Raw genomic sequence first — 18,562 nt, forward strand, 5'->3', positions numbered from 1 at the left:
ATTATTACATCATGTTCTATGGCAAACCTATGTATCATTTAATTAGAGCATTTTAGAGGTCATTTGGTCTAAATAGTTATATCGTGGAGACAGAAGGACTAAGATGTAGCTCAGTAGTGGGAGTTAAACACACTACTGGGTGCATGAAGAGAGCAAAGGAGGATTCTGGGTAGGTTTGTTCTATCATTAACTACCTTCCCTCCCCCATGCTTTCTTCCTTTCTTCCTTCCTTCCTTCCTTCCTTCCTTCCTTTCTTTCTTTCTTTCTGAAAGATTTATTTTACTTATGGTTATACAGATGGCCATGAGCTATCATGTGTGTGACTGCTGGGAACTGAATTCAGGACCTTTGCCGGCCCTGCTCACTCCGGCCCCACTGGCTCCTGCGTAGTACACTGTAGCTGTCTTCAGACGCACCAGAAGAGGGCATCAGATCACATTACGGGTGGTTGTAAGCCACCATGTGGTTGCTGGGATCCCAACTCAGGACCTTTGGAAGAGCAGTCAGTGCTCTTATCCGCTGAGCCATCTCACCAGCCTTTCCTTTCTTTCTTTCCTTCTTTCTTTCTTTCTTTCTTTCTTTCTTTCTTTCTTTCTTTCTTTCTTTCCTTCTTTTTTTTTTAACATGAGTGCTGGGGACTCAAACTCAGGACCTTCTGTCACAGCAAGTGTTCTTACACATGTAACCACCTCTCCAGCTTCCTTGTAGTAGTTTGTATATGCTTGGCTCAGGGAATGGCACTATTAGGAGGTGTGGCCCTGCTGGAGGAAATTGTGTCACTGTGGGCATGGGCTTTGAGACCCTCCTCCTGGTTGCCTGGAAGCCAGTCTTCTCCTAGTGGCCTTCAGATGAAGATGTAGAACTCTCAGCTCCTACTGCACCATGCCTGCCTAGATGCTGCCAAGCTCCCACCTTGATGACAATTGACTGAACCTCTGAACCTCTAAGCCAGTCCCAATTAAGAGTTGCCTTGGCCATGGTGTCTGCACACAACAGTAAAACCCTGACTAAGAGTTAGTTCTTTTCTGTCTTCTTTCATTGCCACCACCACAGATCAGTAGCAAGTGCTCTCCCACACAGGGACTGCTGTTAAACGGTCGCTTCAAGGTTGATCCCCAACTCTTACCCCATTCTCACCACAACTGTCAGAATCATCATTTTAGTCTTCCTTCCTTCCTTCCTTCCTTCCTTCCTCCCTTCTTTTTCTTTCTTTTCTTTTTTCTTTTTTAGGTTTTTTTGAGACAGAGCTCCTCTGTACCCCTGGCTGTCTTGGAACATGCTCTATAGATTAGGCTAACCTTGAACTCACAGAGATACACCTGCCTCTGGCTCCCAAGTGCTGGGTATAAAGGTATGTGCCGCCACTGTCTGGCTCAGAGTTCTCTTTTTAAATAAAACATGTGATGCTCTGGATTCTCCGGTGTAAATGTGTGTTGTGATTTCCATGGTCAGCCATACATGTGCTGTTCAGCTTTTGGGCTGACCCCAGGATACAATATACACTGGGAAAATTTTAAAGGATTCTGACCTGAAAACAATAAAATATTGTCCCAAAAGCCCAAGTTTAGGTAAAATTAGGAGCTCAGAAGGGAAAACAGAAGGTGGGCTGGCAAAGCTCGCAATGCATTTTACCATCCCAGAGTGAGACTCAGAATAGATCTGCAGGGCCAGCCTTGTCCAGCTCTGGCTTTCAGACCACAGAGCTGGTCTCGGGGAGGGGCCAGTGGTCAGCATTCTCACCCCAAGTTTATGATTACAGCCCTTGCAGCCTCCTTATAAGCACTGGTTGAGACCTCAAGGCTTACGCCTGAGGCCTTCATCTAAGGAGGTTTCTGCTAAGCAGGTGAGTACATCAGACAGACTTACAGAATCATCTGCCTCCTAAGTGGCTTTTAATTCTCAGCCTACTTTTCCCTTTCCGAGTCATTTCTCTGATTTCAGGCAGTGTGCCCAATGGCACCTAATTCCTCTTCCTTTTCAGGAAGTGCACATCTCATCCCTCAACTGGCTGAGCTTCGTTCCAAGGGAGCTGGAGCAGAGACAGAGCATCCACATAGGAGGCCCCAGCCTTCCGAGTGGGCGTGCCGGCTGGGGCTGGAGCCGAGTGCTTTCCTGGCATGAATGAAGCCTTTGTTCTGCTCCCCAGCTCTATATAAATCAGGACTGGGGGCACATACCTGCAATCCCAGCATGGGAGGTGCAGACAGGGAGGACAGAGCTTTAAGGTCATGGCCCAGCAAGATGTCTCAACTGGGAAGTCACCTGACAAGCTGAGCTTGATCCTGGGGCCCACATAGTGGACAGAGAGGATTGAGTTCCTCAGGTTGTCCTCAGCACGCCCTGCAGCTGCTTCTAACATTCTCTGCCTGGACAGGGGATTCAGCAAAAAGCAGAACCAGACCTTGAAATGGTCTCCCTAAGTCCTTATGCTCAAGAAGGAGGCAGGGAGGTGCATATCTGTAATCCCAACCCTCAGGAAGCTGAAGAATCAGGTCCAGGCCTATCTCAGCTTCATAGTGAGTCCAGGGCCATCTGGTGTATGTAGGAGCTTGTCTCCAAAAAGCAAACAAAATCCCCAAATAAACATTTTTTTGCAAGTTATTTAATTGCAAGGAATGAAACACCTAGCAGTCATCTACAATGGAAATAGAAATAGCCATACTATTGTTGTGTGGTAGAGGATTTAAGCAAGATGTGAATTATCACATTTTAGAAGGCACAGAGCTTAGCCGGGGAGATGGCTCTGTCTGTGGAGTGCTTCCTGTGTGGTTGTGGAGACCCTAGTTCACATCCCCAGAACCTCTGCAAAGACAGATGCAGCACACATCTGCAAACCCCAGGGCACTGTGATGAGATGGAAGAGGAAGGCAGGTGAAGCCCCTGAAGCTTGTGAGCTGTTGAGATGCTTAGTCTGGCATGCACACCAGTGAACCGCAAGGAAGAGTGTGTGTATGTGTGTGTGTGTGTGTGTGTGATATTTTTAGATAGGGTCTTAACTACTTAGCCTTGGCTAGCTTGGAATCTTCTATATAGACTAGTCTGGCCTTGAACTTGCAGCAGTCCTCTTGCCTCTGCCTTCAGAGTCCTGATATTACAGGTGTGTGCCACCATCCATAGCTTTTGTTTTTATTTTTTCACACAATATATTTTGATTGTGTTTTTTCCTCCCCAATTCTCCCAGCTCTTTCCCACTTCTGACTTTATATTGTCTCTCTTTCTCTCTCTCTAAAAACAAACCCACAAAACCAAAATCAAAACAAAGAACCCCAATAAGACAAAAAATGCCAAAACATAAAGACACCTCCTACACACACACACACACACACACACACACACACACACACACACAAATGACAGAGTTCATTTTGTGTTGACCAACTATTCCTAGGCACAGGAATTCCTGCCCTGAAGTATGGTTACTATACCCAGTGACTCTCCTTTGGAAAAAAATCTGATTTCCCCCTTACCCACGGGTATCAATTGCAAATAACTTCTTGGTTAGGGGGATGACCCCATGTCCACTTCCCTGTCTCGGTGCTGGGACTCCTGGGGCTTGAACCTGTGTAGATCTCTATGTCCTGCCACAGTCTCTGTGAGTTCACATGTTCATCAATCCTGTTATGTCTGGAAGACACTGTTTCCTTGGAGTCATCCATTGTCTCTGGATCTCAAAATCTTTCTGCCTCCTCTTCTCTATAGCTCCCTGAGCCTTGAGGGGAGGGATTTGATGAAGCCATCTAATTTAGGACTGAATGCCCCAAAGTCTTTTACTCTACAGATTGTCCAGTTGTTGGTCTCTATGTTAATTTCCAACTACTTCAAAAGACGTTTCTTTGATAAGGTTGATCTATAGGTATAGCAATATGTCACCAGGAGCCATTTTATTGCTGTGTCCCTTTATCAGAATAATAGTAGGTTTTCTCCTCAGCCCATGGCCTATCTAGTCTCAAGTTCCTGGCCCCTTTAGCTGTGTCAAATATAGGTTCCATCTCATGGAGTGCCTCTTAAATCAATAAAATGGTTGGTTTCTCCCAGGACGTTTGTGCCACTATTGCACCAACATATCTTGCAGTCAGGTTACTGTTGTAGGTTGCAGGGTTTGTAGCTGGGTGATGTTAAAAGACGAAACACAAATGGATGGGAAACAGTTAAAGACATGTTCAATATTCTTAGCCATTGTTATTAAATAATGAATTTATTAATGATAAATTGATATTTTTACCTTAGCCAAGTTGGAAAGGCCAGGATCCATAATACAAATGGCAGCTAATGCTGGTGAGGATGCAGGGAAAGGGGGGACACTTATTCATTTCTGATGGGAGTGCAAATGGATTCAGGCACTATCAATATGGAAGGTCCTCATAAGCTGAGAATCAGGCTACCTCAAGATCCAGCTATCCTACTCTTGGGCTTCTACACAGAAGACTACATGCTACTGTGAATATTCATATTCATCCATGATTGTTACTGTTCTAGTCATAACAGCAAGAAGTCGGAAACAGCCAAGATGCCCATCTACTGGCAAATGGATAATTAAACTGCGCTACATTTGCACAATGAATATTTGTCAGCTGTTAACAAAAGTGAGGTCGTGACAACTGCAGGCAAATGGAAGGAGTTAGAAAAAAAAAATCATCCTGAATGAAGTAACCAGGACCTCAAAAGACATGCAGTGCATGTTTTCTCTCCTATGTGGATGCTGCTTGTAGGCTGTTGTGTGTGTGCTACAGAACTATGGAAGTTAGAGCACAGGTAACTTAGGAGTGAAGAAAACCATCTCGCAGAATCCCAATGACACAATTCTATAGCATGCAGTTTCCCCGCCCCCCAGGTCTTTCCTGTGTTTGTTGCCATGAGTATTTTAGATGGCTCACAGTCTCTACAACCTTGATGTTTGGTGGTAACACATGAAGGCTGTGCTTTGTAAAAAGAACAGACCTGGCATAAGGGGAGGTAAAGTTGTTATTTTTGTGAGAAAACACTGACTTGTATGAAAATCCATCAACTGAATACCATCAGCTGGTTTCCAATGAGTGGAAACTTCCACCCACTATTGACAATAGGTGATTTCTGAGCCTCAAGTGCCACATGGTCACATTCCTCCTGCCTGCCTAACTGTGGGATGTCAGCTGTGTTGCAGGCAGGTGGAGTATGCAGAGCACAGAAGGTACAGTGGGTGGGCAGGAAGGAGCTGGAGGCCATGCCAACAGAGCTGGATCAGTGGCTCTCAACTGATGGGAGGTCCACCCACCTACTGAGTGGACATTTGTCAATGTCTGCAAATAGTATTGTTTGTCACAACTTGGGGTAGGGAAAGGTTGTCGATGACACCTACTGAATAAAGGACAAGGAAACTGCTAAGCATCCTGGGAAACTGCTAAGCATCCTGGGATACACTAGCCAGGACCTACAGAAATACATTTTCTCTGGAGGCTTTTCTTTTAAATATTGCAGTGACTGTTCTTATTCGATTGGAAAGAACTCGGGCTTGGCCATTCTGGGTTGGCTGTTGTGATCAGAGAGGGGGGTCAGGCTTGGGTAAAAGTTCCTGGGTACTCAGAGCAGATGATTGTGCACTGGCCTGACTGGAGTTCCTCTTGCAGTGTATGGCTATTGTCTGACCATCCTGAGCCAGACAGCTGCTTATCAGAGCAAGGAGCAGGACCCTCCATGTAGATGAGTCTGTGGTCACACCACGGGCAACAGTTCTGTTGTGTCTGAGAACACCTGAGGAGCATAGCTTAGTAGAAGGGGAAGAAGCCATGCTGGCACAGAGGTGGGCCCTGTGACAAACATGGCCAGGGCACCTAGGGATTCTGGCCTTGGGAGAAGAAGGCAGAGAGAGGGTACCAGTTGTATGGGAACCGCTCCTCTTGCAGTTCCTGGAGCAGTCTAGAGTCTGTGCTGAGGGCTGAGAGGCACCAAGGCAGACTCTTGATTCATGACTTCTGATCTGTCACATCCACCGTCTTGTATTTTTGTGGGCCACTTCTAGTCTCCTTCTGTCATAGTTTCAGCTGTCAACTTGATACGAATCTAAATCACCTGGGAAGAGAGAATCTTAACTGGAGAGTAGCTCTGGTCACATTGGTCTGTGGCCATGTTTGTGAGGTGTTTTAAATTGCAGTTGATATAAGAGGGCCCAACCCCCTGTGGACAATGCTATGCCTAGGCAGGTATTGGGCTGCCTAGAGCTGGGCTGTATAAGAAAGGTAGCTGAGGGACTGGAGAGATGATTGACAGGTAAGAGCCTGATTGACCTTCCAGAGAACCCAAGTTCAATTTCCAGCACCAAAATATCTGCTAACAGCTGTTTATAACCTTAATTCTACAGGATCTGACACACTTTTCTGGTTTCCGTGGGCACCAGGCATACCTAGGTGTACATGCAGACAAAATACCCATAGACATAAAATAAAAAATAAACAAATCTTTTTAAAATTATTTTTAAAGAAAGGTACATAGCAAGCCAGAGAGGGCAAGCATTCCTTGGTGGCTTCCACTTCAGCTCCTACTTTAGCTTCCCTTGATGATGATGATGATGATGATGATGATGATGATGATGATGATGATGATGATGATGATGGTGGTGGTGGTGGTGGTGGTGGTGGTGGTGGTGATAATGATGGTGGTAGAGGTGGTGATGGTGATGATAAAATAAAGCATTTCCTCACCACATTGCATTTGGTCATGGCATTTAGCATAACAACAGAAAGAAAACTAGAATACCTCTGATCCTTAAGTGGGCAAAAAGATATTTGAATGCAGCAATGTGCTTAGATCTTATAAATAGAAACAGAAGAAGACAGAAGCTAAGAACAATGTGTGTGGTTGGAGATGCTGGGCACTGAGAAAACAGGAGTGTGGGAAGGAATGCAAACAGCAGAAGAGGGAGAACGTGTCAGCCATTCAGCCTTGGAGAATGAGGCGCAGCCGTAACAGAGGATCTCTGAACCCGTCCCCGAGGTGTGGAGGGCAGGTGACACTAGTACATTTTGCACCAGCCTGGAGCTGTCTGCAGCTAGGAAACTTCATGTTGCACAGGCTGTCTGGGAAACTGTCTGGAATCTGTCAGCAATTCCTTGAAGTTGTTGACAGATCTGTGTGTTGGCAATTTGAGCTTTTTCTAGGAGGAGGAGGAGGAAGAGGAGGAGGAGACCCAGCCACCTGTCTTAATCTGTGTTGCTATAAGAAAAACCCAAGGCCAGGTGGTTTATAGAGAATAAACATCTATTTCTTACAGTTCTGGGGGACAGAAAGTCCAGCTTCAAGGTCCCCATGGGTTGAGTCATCCGGCAAGGGCTGCTTTCTGCTTCCAGGTTGGCACCTCGTAGTATGTCTTCTCCTCTAGAGGGAAGAAAGCCAGCGGGGAGAAGAATGTTTAAGATACACAAAGCCATCTTTGATAGTGGACTCATTCTATTCCCAATGGAAGCCCTCTGGTGGCTCACCCCCTCCTAACAGCACCTCAGAGTTAAGTCCTAGCACGAGCGTCACACCTAGTGTCATTAGCAGCAGGTGTGTAGAAGCCCCAGCCCCGCTGCTCACTATTCTAGTTGGCAGTGGAACCTGGGAGGAGAGTTGAGTGGGTAAATGAGGCAGACTTAGTCTCACGCCATAGCCAACTTTATTCAGAGCATCAGACAATCTATACTCTAAGGGCTAAGAAGAGTCACATGCATAAAACATACAATCAAAAGGGCAAGCCACACATGGAAAAAAACCAAACGTGTTTTCCCATAGAGGCATATAAACAAATAACAACAGTCAGTTATAATAAATAATCTGAAGTGAACTCATTCTTGTCTACTATTCCTGGGAGAGGCACAAAAAGCACATCCCAAGAACAGTTCCATGTTTTAAAGAAATTCAGGCCATAAGACCCTTGTTCTGTTTTCTTGGCATTTTCCCAGAAGCACTCAGAATAGCCCTCACATGACTCCATTCTTGGACCATGTTCCCACACCCACCTCCCATAGTTTCCATCACTTACCCATACATAATCTGCGCAGACATGGAAACCATCAGTGGATTAAGCCAATGATTAGTAAGAACTCCAGGATCTAAGTCTCCCTGGGCATACGTACAGACACACCCAGAAGTATACTTACTGTACTAGATGCCTCCCTGTCAACAGTCCTGATTAACCATACCCTGTTTCGCTTCTACCTCCAAAATTTACACCAAGCTAAGTCCAAATCCTGTGTCTGCCCCTGACCAACTGTGCATCCTCAGGCCGAGTCTTGCCTACCTACTCTCTACCTCAGCTTTCTTGATGTAATATCAGGACAAGAACACTGCTTTTGTGGTTACAGAAGGCTTAAGTGAGAAGACATGCCGAACATTTTGCCCAGGTATGAGGTCCATATATCATCATCATAACAACACAAGATGAGCAATAACTGCCTAATCTCAAACATATCAATGTTAGTAATATTTAGAATCACAATTCTCCAAATATTTGAAGCCAGCGATGGTGTACTCTTTCCTGGAGTTTGAAGGTCTTCAGGTTTTCCCTCACATTTTCTGCTAAGGTGGCTTTCCAACAGCAGTCTTTCTAAGTGGCGAGTCTGTCCCTGAAGTGACTCAAGCAGAGTATGAAGGATGCTTGGCTGTGATGTTTTGAAGAGAAGTGAATGTTAAAAAAATAGAATTTTTTATGTATGTGAGTATTTTTTTTGCACATGTATGTGCACCACATGTGAGCCTGGTGTCTTTAGAGGTCAGAAGAGGATGTCATATCCCCTGGAACTAGAGTTACAGAAGTTTGTGAACCACCGTGTGGTTGTGTGCAGTGAATCCTAGTCCTCTGCAAGAGCAACAAGTGCTCTTAATGACTGAGCCGTCTCTTCAGCCCTAACTTCTGAATGCTGCTTGTGAAGGTTTGAATAAGAATGGCCCCCATAGGCTCATAGACTTGAATACTTAGTCACCAGGGAGTAACACTATTAGGAAATGTGGCCTTGTTGGAGGAAGTGTGTCACTGGGAGTGGGCTTTGACATTTCTCCTCTTTTCCTGCTGACTGTGGATTCAGATGTAGAACTCTCAACTCCTTTCCAGCACCATGTCTTCATGCATGCTGCCATGCTTCTTGACATGATGATAATGGGCTAACCCTCTGAACTTTAAGCCAACCCCAATTAAATGCTTGAGTATATATCACTCAATCACATTATCTTATCTTCTATGATATATATGTGTGTGTGTGTGTGTGTGTGTGTGTGTGTGTGTATCTCTATCTCTGCCTCTGTCTCTGTCTCTGTCTCTATCCCTATCTCTATCTCTATCTCTATCTCTATCTCTATCTCTATCTCTATCTCTATCTCTATCTCTATCTCTATCTCTACATATGATTCTCACTAATAACCTATTTCCTGAGGAGCACAGGTGAGTTTGGGAACAGGCCAGAGTACATGCTGATGAAATACACCAGACCAGTGTAACACATCCAATTGGGTTTGAGGCAATGCCCAACCAGGATCACCAATGGAATTATAATACCCACATGGCATTTTAGCTAGAGATCAGTTTACAACTTGCCTTAGTTGGTCTCTGTAAGACTGCCCTTAAACCAGTAAAGTATAAAAAGCTCTAAGAAGTCATCCAGGACAAACATTAGAACACCTTACAAAGGCCCTCTTACAGTGTATGAATGTAGGCCCCAAAAATCCAGAGGGTAAACAACTCCTGATGATCCATTTCTTTTCCCAGAGCTCCCTGACATTAGGGCCAAGCTTAAGCGCTTAGAGAGAGGACCCCTAACTCCACAGGCAGAAGTCTTAGTGCTCGCCTTTAAAGTGTACCATGGGAGAGATGAAAAAGCCAACAAGCAAAAATGCCAAACGCTGGCCAAGGCTGTTCAACCAGTTTCAGTGACTGCCCAGGCTCTCTTGCCTCCTAAGGCTCAAGGATCACCCAGGTCCCTGCTTCAAGTGTGTTCAGGAGGGTCTTTAAACCTGGGCCTGCCCTAATCCCTGCAAGCCATCAAGAGGGACACTGGGCTATTGATTGCCCTGTGTTCCTTGTGGTGCAGGGATGTCACTCTCAGATTGCCCTCCAGCTGATTTCCTAGGCCTGGCCATGGATGACTGGAGGGGTCTGGTCTCCCTTGGTCCAACTATTGTCTTTTCTGACAGGGAGCCCTGGGTAGTCATTATGGTATTAGTGTGACCCTTCTTGTTTCTTCTGGACACTGGGGCCACTTACTTGGTCCTGGCAGAGTTTTGGGGACCTATCTATTTTCCTCATTTCTCTATTGTTGGGATAGGGGAACATCCTTCCAAACCTTTGCCAGACCCCACCACTCAATTGTGTTTTCAGGGGTGTTACTCTCACCCATTCTTTTCTGGTGGTGCCAACCTTTCCTGTCCCTTTATTGGGAAGGGATCTTTTTGCAAAGTGGGAGCCTCTGTTTCCTGTGTTTCCCCATTCATCTGACCTCAAGCTTACCAGCAGCCTCTCTCCTCCTTCTTCTAGCTACTCAACCTAATGGTTCTAACACATCATTTCCTTTGCCAGCCTCTCAGTTGCATCCCCTCCCTGAGTCCAGAAATCCAGAACCCCTCTGCTGCTAAGCACCATTCCACGGTTGTCATCTAGTTACAGGACCCTGCCAGGTACATCACACAAGTTTAATACCCTCTTTTTCTCTCTTCAGCCTCAAGGGACTTAAGTCTATCATTTCTGACTTCCTCAGAAAAAAACTTCTCCATCCCACTCTTTCTCCTTTCAGTACACCTGTACTTGCAGTGAAGAAGCCCAATGGGTCCTACCACCTGGATCAAGATGTCCAGCTCCTTAATTCTGCACTGGTCCCTCTCTACCCTGTCATGGCTAACCCTTACACACTTCTTTCCACTATCCCCTCAGGGACCTCTCATTTCTCAGTTCTGGATATCAAGGATGCATTATTTTCTATCCCCCTGGACACTTTTACCTGGACTGACCCTGGCACCTACTTCTCTACCCAACTCACCTGAACTTTCCCAGCTCAGGGGTTCTGGGGCAGCCCATACCTATTTGGCCAGGCCCTGGCTTCTGCTCTACTCACTTTATCTCTCCTTGAATCTAAGCTTATAGACGACATTCTCTCAGAAGTCCATCTCTAAACATTAACCAAACTAACACTTCTGCTCTTCTAAATTTCTTATGCAGCCAGGGCTACAGAGTCTCATCTTCTAAGGTCCAATTGTTCACCCCTCAGGTCACCTACTTGGGACTAACAATTACTCTGACCCACAAAGCCTTTACCTTAGACAGAAAACACCTAATCCAGTCTCTAGCAGTTCCTCTACTAAAGAGGAGATTCTGTCATTCCTAGGAATAGTTGGTTTCTTAGGTTCCTGGATCCCCCTCTTTTCCTCCCTTGTCCACCCCTTATATGGAGCAGCCTGACCCATGCTGCCATCTGGAAAGAGCGTGGGTTACTTTCAACAAAAGGAGGATCAGTAACCAATGCAGACCAAATTATGGCCATGCTAAAGGCCTCCCCGCAGCTACTGAGATTGTCCACTGCAGATCGCACCAGACCAACCATTACATCATCTCTAAAGGAAATGACTGGGCTGACGAAGCAACTAGAGCTGCAGCCTTTGGGAGCCTAGACTCTTTCCACCTACCACAGGACATCACGCTACAAATCACATCCCCTTTGTCACCCCCTGACATTCATCAAATTCTGTCCTATCTACACCAGCTCTTTCATCCTAACAGCCAAGTGTTATATCACTTTGTTAAAGTCCACTTACACCTGAGGACTTGTATTTCTTAAGGTCTATCACTGCCTCTTGTAAAATCTGTCAGATGTCAGACCCCAACTCCAGATATTGTAGCCCCTCCTCTCCTACCCATCAGGCTAGAGGCTCCCTCTCTGGGACTGACTGGCATCTTACTTTACTCACATGCCCACAGTCAAATGTTCCAGGTACCACCTGGTCTTCAAGGACACTTTTCTCAGGGAGGGTGGAGACATTTTCCACTACCAACAAAAGGGCTTAGACAGTCTCTGATCTCCTCCATGAGATCGTCCCTTGATTTTGAATCCCAGCTTCCCTACAGTCTGGCAATGGTCCTGAATTCACCTTCCAAGTTTCCCAAACCCTATCTAAAGCCCTCAACATCCCTTGGTACTTTCATATCCCATATCACCCCCAGTCCTCAGGAAAGACAGAACAGACTAACCTTAAAAACCACCCTTGTCAAACTGTCACAGGAGCTTCACCTCAGATGGGAAAAGCTCCTAACACTGGCCCTTTTCAGGTTACGGGCTCTCCCCAAGTGACCTCATTCCATCTCACCCTTTGTGCTCATGTATGGATGACTGTTTTTGACTCCTGGTCTTTCACTCAAACCTTCTCCCCTCCCTGATCACATACTCACTCCCTTAGTCTGTCATCTCTGCTCCCTCCCATGGAACTTTACTGACTGCTGTCTGTCCCGGCCACCGCTAACTCTTATCTGCCACTAGTCAACATTGGAGACCAGGTCTTTCTGTGCCTTCTGGACCATCATCCTTCACCCCTTTCTCCTAAATGGCAAGGCCTCTTCAAGGTGATTCTTGTGACCCCTACATCTGCTAAGCTTGAGGGACTCCCTTATTGGATCCACCTATCCCAGCTCAAGTGCTTTATCCTCCTGCCTCAGAATAGCTTCCCTTCTGACATTATCAACCCCAGCAGTACCCTGCTTCCATAAGCTTTCGAGGACACCAGGACCAACCACCTTGTCTCCAGCTCGAGAAGGATGAGGCTTCACTCTTGACAGTCACGCTCAACCCAACTGGATTAGATATGGGCTTTTTCTCCTCTCCCTCTTGTTCGCCTCTGTCCTGGGTAACCCTTACATATGGAGATTCAAAGTTCAGGAAACTCTCATTTATAACAGTCTCTCTGAATAGGGTTGGAAAGTTGCTCTATAGCCGGATACCAGGAGCATACTGAAACTTACATCACCCCATATCCACTTTTCCTTCTGTGTTCAGGACCTTTTTGTTTGCCCCCTCTTTGACTGGATAGAAAGTTATTGTAAAGAATGGCCAGACAGATATGGAGCTGCCCATACTGGTCTTGCCAATTCTATTCACTGATAGTAAAGAAAAATTACTTTCTCTGTCTACAATGCAAGACCATTTTCTCTATCTAGGACCCAAGGAATTCCAGGTGGAAATGGCTGTTGGTGGTAGATTCTACAGCCAGTACAAACCAGGGTTCCCAATAAGCACAATTAATATCCAGAGAAAATATGTTCCAATTGCCCAACCCCTAGAGATAGGGAAAGTAGAAGACGTGATTACTTCCTTGACATCCACTTTCTTAGGTACTGTAAGCCTGTCATTTCGTGTCCTGCTTTAGGCTCTGACCTCAGCCTATCAGCTCCTTAATTTAATGTCCTCCAACCTGGCTGCTTAGGAGATTGATGGCTGGGCCTCCAGGGACTAGTTCACAATTGCCACTTACAGCTTCTCCAGTGACCCTGTCTTACCTCACCATTCACCAACTGCCCTGACCCTGCTGTTGCCAGGACTCCCTACCTTTTCTATGTCACCTTCTTTGGCGTGGCAAACTGTTTCAAGGCATCTGAGACATGTTCCGTAGGAGCATTAAGTTCCCTAGACTGCAACAACGTCATAACTTTCAGTACCTCATCTCTGTCCCTGTGTCCTACAGTCTATAACGTCTCAATTCCTTGTGGTACTCAGGTCTACCATCTAGTGGGTCAAGAGTTTGCTCACTGGTATTTTTCTTCCCCAAGTTGGCGGTGATACATGGAGAAGAGCCCCTACAAATCCCAGTCCTGGCCTCCATAGCTGCCTGACATGATAAAAAGGCAGTTTGAATCTTGCCTGACTGTTGCAGGAATGACCATGGGTGTCCCTAACCTTGTCTGGTCAGTTTTCTTCCTAGTTTATCCAGGATCTGTAGCAATTCACGCAAACTATACTCACTCTCCAAGGACAGATCAATTCCTGGGCAGTGGTGGTACTTCAAAACAAGGGGGACTAGACCTTCTCACAGAGGAAAAAGGTGGCCTTTGCCTCTTCCTCCAAGAGGAATACTGTTTCTATGTCAACCAGTTGAGCATAGTAAAAAACAAAAGCCAACAGCTCCAGACAGCCCTCCAGAAGCATACGGAAAACCTCCATGCCTCCAGCCCCTGGGCCTTTGAAAGCCCCACAAGGAAGTGGAGTCTGCCTTCCTGACCTCGCTTCCTCTCACCTTTCTGCTTGTACTATTCACACTCTGCTTTATCAATTTCTTCTCTGCATTTCTCCAATGACAAGTAGAAACATTTCCAGCCAAATGATTAATCCCTTGCTTTTACAGGATTGCCAACTGTCGGCCAAGGAGCTTGAGGGTAATGACTGTCAAATGTGCCCTGACGATGAGGACCAACTGCATCGCAGAAATTGATGACACCCGCAGACAGCAGGACATAGCCTAAGGAACCAATGTCCTCATCCCTGCCTCGCCATCTCTCCCCTTCTAGTTCCTCTTCTTTATAATAAACCAAGGGGAGCAGCCTGAGGGTCCTGGTGACAGCAGGGCACATCATCACATTCCTCCTGTCACTTGTCCTGCATCCCCTGATAAAATCACCCCACCTCCCCTTTTCCCTTCATCTCCACCAGGGGCAGCCTGTGTATCCACTCCCTCCTCCCTAAATAAACCTCCCATGTGAGACCTGCTGCATGGTGTGACTTTATGGATCCTGCCTCACAGATCAAACACACACACACACCACAGTGCATACACATCTACTACACACACACACACACATACACACACACACACACACATACACACACACACACACACACACATACACACACACATACACGTAACTAAACTTAGTAATCCTTTTTAACAATAGCACTATATGGTTGTAGTCCTTCAGTTCTGTGTGGTTCTTTTTTTATGGTTGTCTTGGCCCCCCTCTATCTATGCTGGCATCCTCATCCTCAGAGTTGATACTGGGACTGGAGAGGTGAAGTGACATGCAAAGGCTACAGGGCTGGCGAATGTTAAACTGAACACTTGAAGCCAAGTTTCAGGCACCTTGCCTTTCACAGAGTCCCCGACCCTTTTCAGTGAGGACAGAACCCGGAACTTCATTTGGACTCGGTGCACCATTTCCAGAGGAGCTCAAGCTTCTCGTCTTGGTTGATGTTCTATTGCTGTGAAGACACCATGACCATAGCAACTCTTACAGAGGAAAGCACTTGACCAGGGATGGCTTACAGTTTAGATGTTTGGCCCATCATCACCATGGGGGGAAGTACAGCAGCGTGCAGGCAAACGTGGTGCTGGAAGGAGCTGAGAGATCTCCATCTGGATCCACAGGCAGCAGGAAGGGAGAGGAGCTGTTGGGCCTAGCTTGGGCTTCTGAAACCTCAAAGCTCACTCCCAATGACATACTTCCTCCAACAACGCCATACCTCTTAATAATGCTGTGTCATATGAGCCTGTGGAGGCCATTTTCATTCAAACCACTGCACCTCTTAAACTCACTTTATAGCTGGAAGAACATCTCCGAAGCCATAGTGGGAGCCATCCCTATAGTCTTGATAAGATGCCAGTATGTGGGGCCTTTACCTGGAGCCAGGTCATTGGTTCCCCTCAGCAGAGTCTCTCACTCTCTCACCACTCCACTATTCATACTACCATTGGGGTTTTTTGATTTGTTTTGTTTTTGGGTTTTTTTGGCCCTACAACCCTAGTGGGAACCCTGTTATCTTTCCTTATGGGCACTGGCCGAGAAAGTTGGGGACACAGAGATGAGTGTTTCTGGACCACAGGCTTTGCCAGAGCTTTCAAGAAAGATAAACTGAGCCCTTTCCGCCCAAGAGAAAGCTCCTTTAGCTGCTCCTTGTTCTCCTCAGGCCCAGAGGCCTCTCCCCAGCTGCCCCACCCCCATCTGTTTGTGCTGAGATCAAGTAAACAACTTCCATCCAGGAAGGGTTAGGAGCAAATTGGGAATTCTTTTTCAGAAGCACAAGTTGATTGGGAACAATTCCGGATGACTAGTTATGACTTCAAGGGGAATTCACAGAGTTATACAGTTTTGGAAGAGAGAGCCCGCTTATAAACTGGGCCATCTCACAGCTCTGCAGCTAATAATTTAATTAGCTCCATACATAGTGAGGCGTTATCAGAGTCAGTGCAGCATGGCAAATAGATGGTTTTGCAATCAGTGTGTGGAAGGCTTGGCAGCCTTTCTTGTGAGTGGCAGTTGCCTCCTGTGGCGGTGCTACAGAAGTTGGGTGTAGTCGGGGCTCCCCTGGGTTCCCCCAGCAAATCCTGTTAGAATCACTCCACATACAACATTTACCTATTTTCCACTTGATCTCAAGTCAGAAAACTCTTCATTTCAGCCGAGATTAGTATGTGTGATTGTGTGCATATGCATGTGTGTTCATGTGCATTCAGCTGTGCATGTGTGCCTGCAGATGCCTGGAGGACAACCAGGCACTGTTCTCAAATACTGTCTGTCCACCAGTGGTCCTGAGCTTGCCCTGAGAGTGAGCCCTGGGAAGGCCCCAGTCCCTGCTTTCCTAGCACTGGGGTAACAATAGGAGTCACTCTTCCCACCCCCAGTTTATTCTGATCAATTGGGAGGGTTGTTTGTTTTTATATTTATTTTGTGGGGAGGGGACACACGTGGAGGTCTGAGATCAGCTTGCGCAAATTGTTCCTTCCTTCCACCGTGTGGGTTCTTGGGATTGAACTCAGGCTGTCAAGTTTGAAGGCAAGCGCCAGAGGAGCCATCTTGCTGTCTCTTAGGATTTTGGAAGCTAATAGCAATGACTTACTTGGAGGAGAGGTATCTGAGCAGACACTGCAGAGCGACTGCCAAGTCCCCCTGACCTACTTTCCACCATGGCCCACTGTTCTATGGCCACTAAAAATATAATGTGGCACTATTGTCACACTGAATCTTACCAGGTGTTCCTTCTCATTTAATACCCCATCCTAGGATATTTAATTCCTTCTCACTTAGTATCCTGTTTATTCCTTAAAATGTTTTTTGTTTTTTTTTTTTAAATGGGTAGTTTATTTGAAGAGAACCCAATGATCTTCGCATGTAGAACTTCTTGACTCCTATTAAACAGCAAACCGTTTTTGTCCTCAACTGTGGTGGGTCATTTTGATTGTTGTCCCAACTGGATGGAGGAGCACTCAGGAGACTATTAGTAAAGAACACTGCTGTGTGTCTCTATGAAGATGTTTCTAGAAAGGATTAACTGAAGGGAAACCACTCCCACCCCTGACTCTCCTCTGCCCCCACTGAGTATGTGCAATACCATCTCATAGATGTCATAGGCTGGGGCCAAGGCAATAAAGGTTCTCTCTCCCTCTCTCTCTCTCTCTCTCTCTCTCTCTCTCTCAAGTGTGTTTGTCTATGTCTCTCACTTGATCTATTCTCTATGTCTCTGTCTCTTTCATGTGTGTGTGTGTCTGTCTCTCTTGCTCTCTGTGTCTCTCTGTCTTATGCTCAATCTCTTCTCTATGTCTGTCTCTCTATCTCTGTCTCTCTGTCTCCCTGCTTCCTTCTTGATCCACCAGCTAGAACTGTCTGTGCTAAAGTTGCCTTCATGGCTTAGGTCCATATTTGGATTGAGGTTGTCCAGACAACCACATTTATTAGACATTAGAAGAATAAACTTAAGACTCTGTTAGTTGTGATTTCCTGTTTATAGCACCTGATTTCACTTTCTAATTTTTCAATGTCATCTGACAGCTCTTCCCTTCTGTCTAGAAATGATTGGTCCCCTCAGGAGAGAGCAGTGAAACAGTGACCTTCTCTAGGCTGATGAGCCGGTATGCTGTGTTTGTCTATAGTGCTGGCCTTACCTCCAAGTCCTCCTGCCTTTGCCACCCAAATACTACGATTTTCAGCTCTGCACCATCACACCTGGCGTTAGTTGGAGTTTTGCAGTATTCCACTGTGACTGAGTTGGATTCCTTTTGCCCAATGTGCAGTATGCCAATACTGAAATGAATGACAAGAGGTACATAGAAGAGCAGACCTACCAGGGATAGAGCAGCCTGTCTCCCAGGGATGGAACAGACCTGCCTGTTGTCCGCGCAGTCGTCTCACCAGCAAGAAGACACGCGGACACTAGGATCCTTCTGCAGCAAGCATTTATTGCATCATGAAGAGGAGAAAAGGGCCGAGCCAATAATCGGCACTGCTTATATACACCACAGTGCGGCGTGTCCACCCATGATTGGCTGTTTGCTCATCACCCCATGTGACGCCCCGGGATGGGCCGTGACTTGGCGTCTTTTCACTCTACGCACATGCGCAAACAGTTGTTTACCAGGAGTCGACAGCGGATGTAGACGCCATCTTGTCAAGGCGAATGCCTCTCCAGCTCTACCACTCTCCACACCTGCCTCTCAGGGATGGAGCAGCCTGCCTCCCAGGGATGGAGCAGACCTGCCTCCCAGGGATGGAGCAGCCTGCCTCCCAGGGATGGAACAGACCTGCCTCTCAGGGATGAAGCAGGCCTGCCTCCCAGGGATAGAGCAGACCTGCCTCCCAGGGATGAAGCAGGCCTGC

At 46.4% G+C, this 18,562-nt stretch overlaps 2 long non-coding RNA genes across 3 annotated transcripts; one reads left to right on the forward strand and one right to left on the reverse strand.

Annotated features, from left to right (window-relative positions):
• Positions 1 to 4,179: 4,179 nt before the first annotated feature.
• On the reverse strand, positions 4,180 to 13,133 carry LOC116082003. 2 transcript variants are annotated; one of them, XR_004115132.1, is made up of 3 exons: positions 12,947 to 13,133; positions 7,242 to 7,347; positions 4,180 to 6,045 (listed from the first exon to the last, which is right to left on the reverse strand). It is a non-coding gene; the product is annotated as an uncharacterized LOC116082003 (long non-coding RNA). The 2 variants fall into 2 exon arrangements; XR_004115133.1 differs by lacking the exon at positions 12,947 to 13,133 and adding an exon at positions 12,682 to 12,923.
• LOC116082002 lies at positions 12,394 to 14,684 on the forward strand. Its single transcript, XR_004115131.1, has 2 exons — positions 12,394 to 12,550; positions 14,323 to 14,684. It is a non-coding gene; the product is annotated as an uncharacterized LOC116082002 (long non-coding RNA).
• Positions 14,685 to 18,562: the final 3,878 nt, after the last annotated feature.

The sequence above is a fragment of the Mastomys coucha genome, unplaced genomic scaffold, assembly GCF_008632895.1.
Source record: "Mastomys coucha isolate ucsf_1 unplaced genomic scaffold, UCSF_Mcou_1 pScaffold7, whole genome shotgun sequence".
NCBI lineage: Eukaryota > Metazoa > Chordata > Mammalia > Rodentia > Muridae > Mastomys > Mastomys coucha.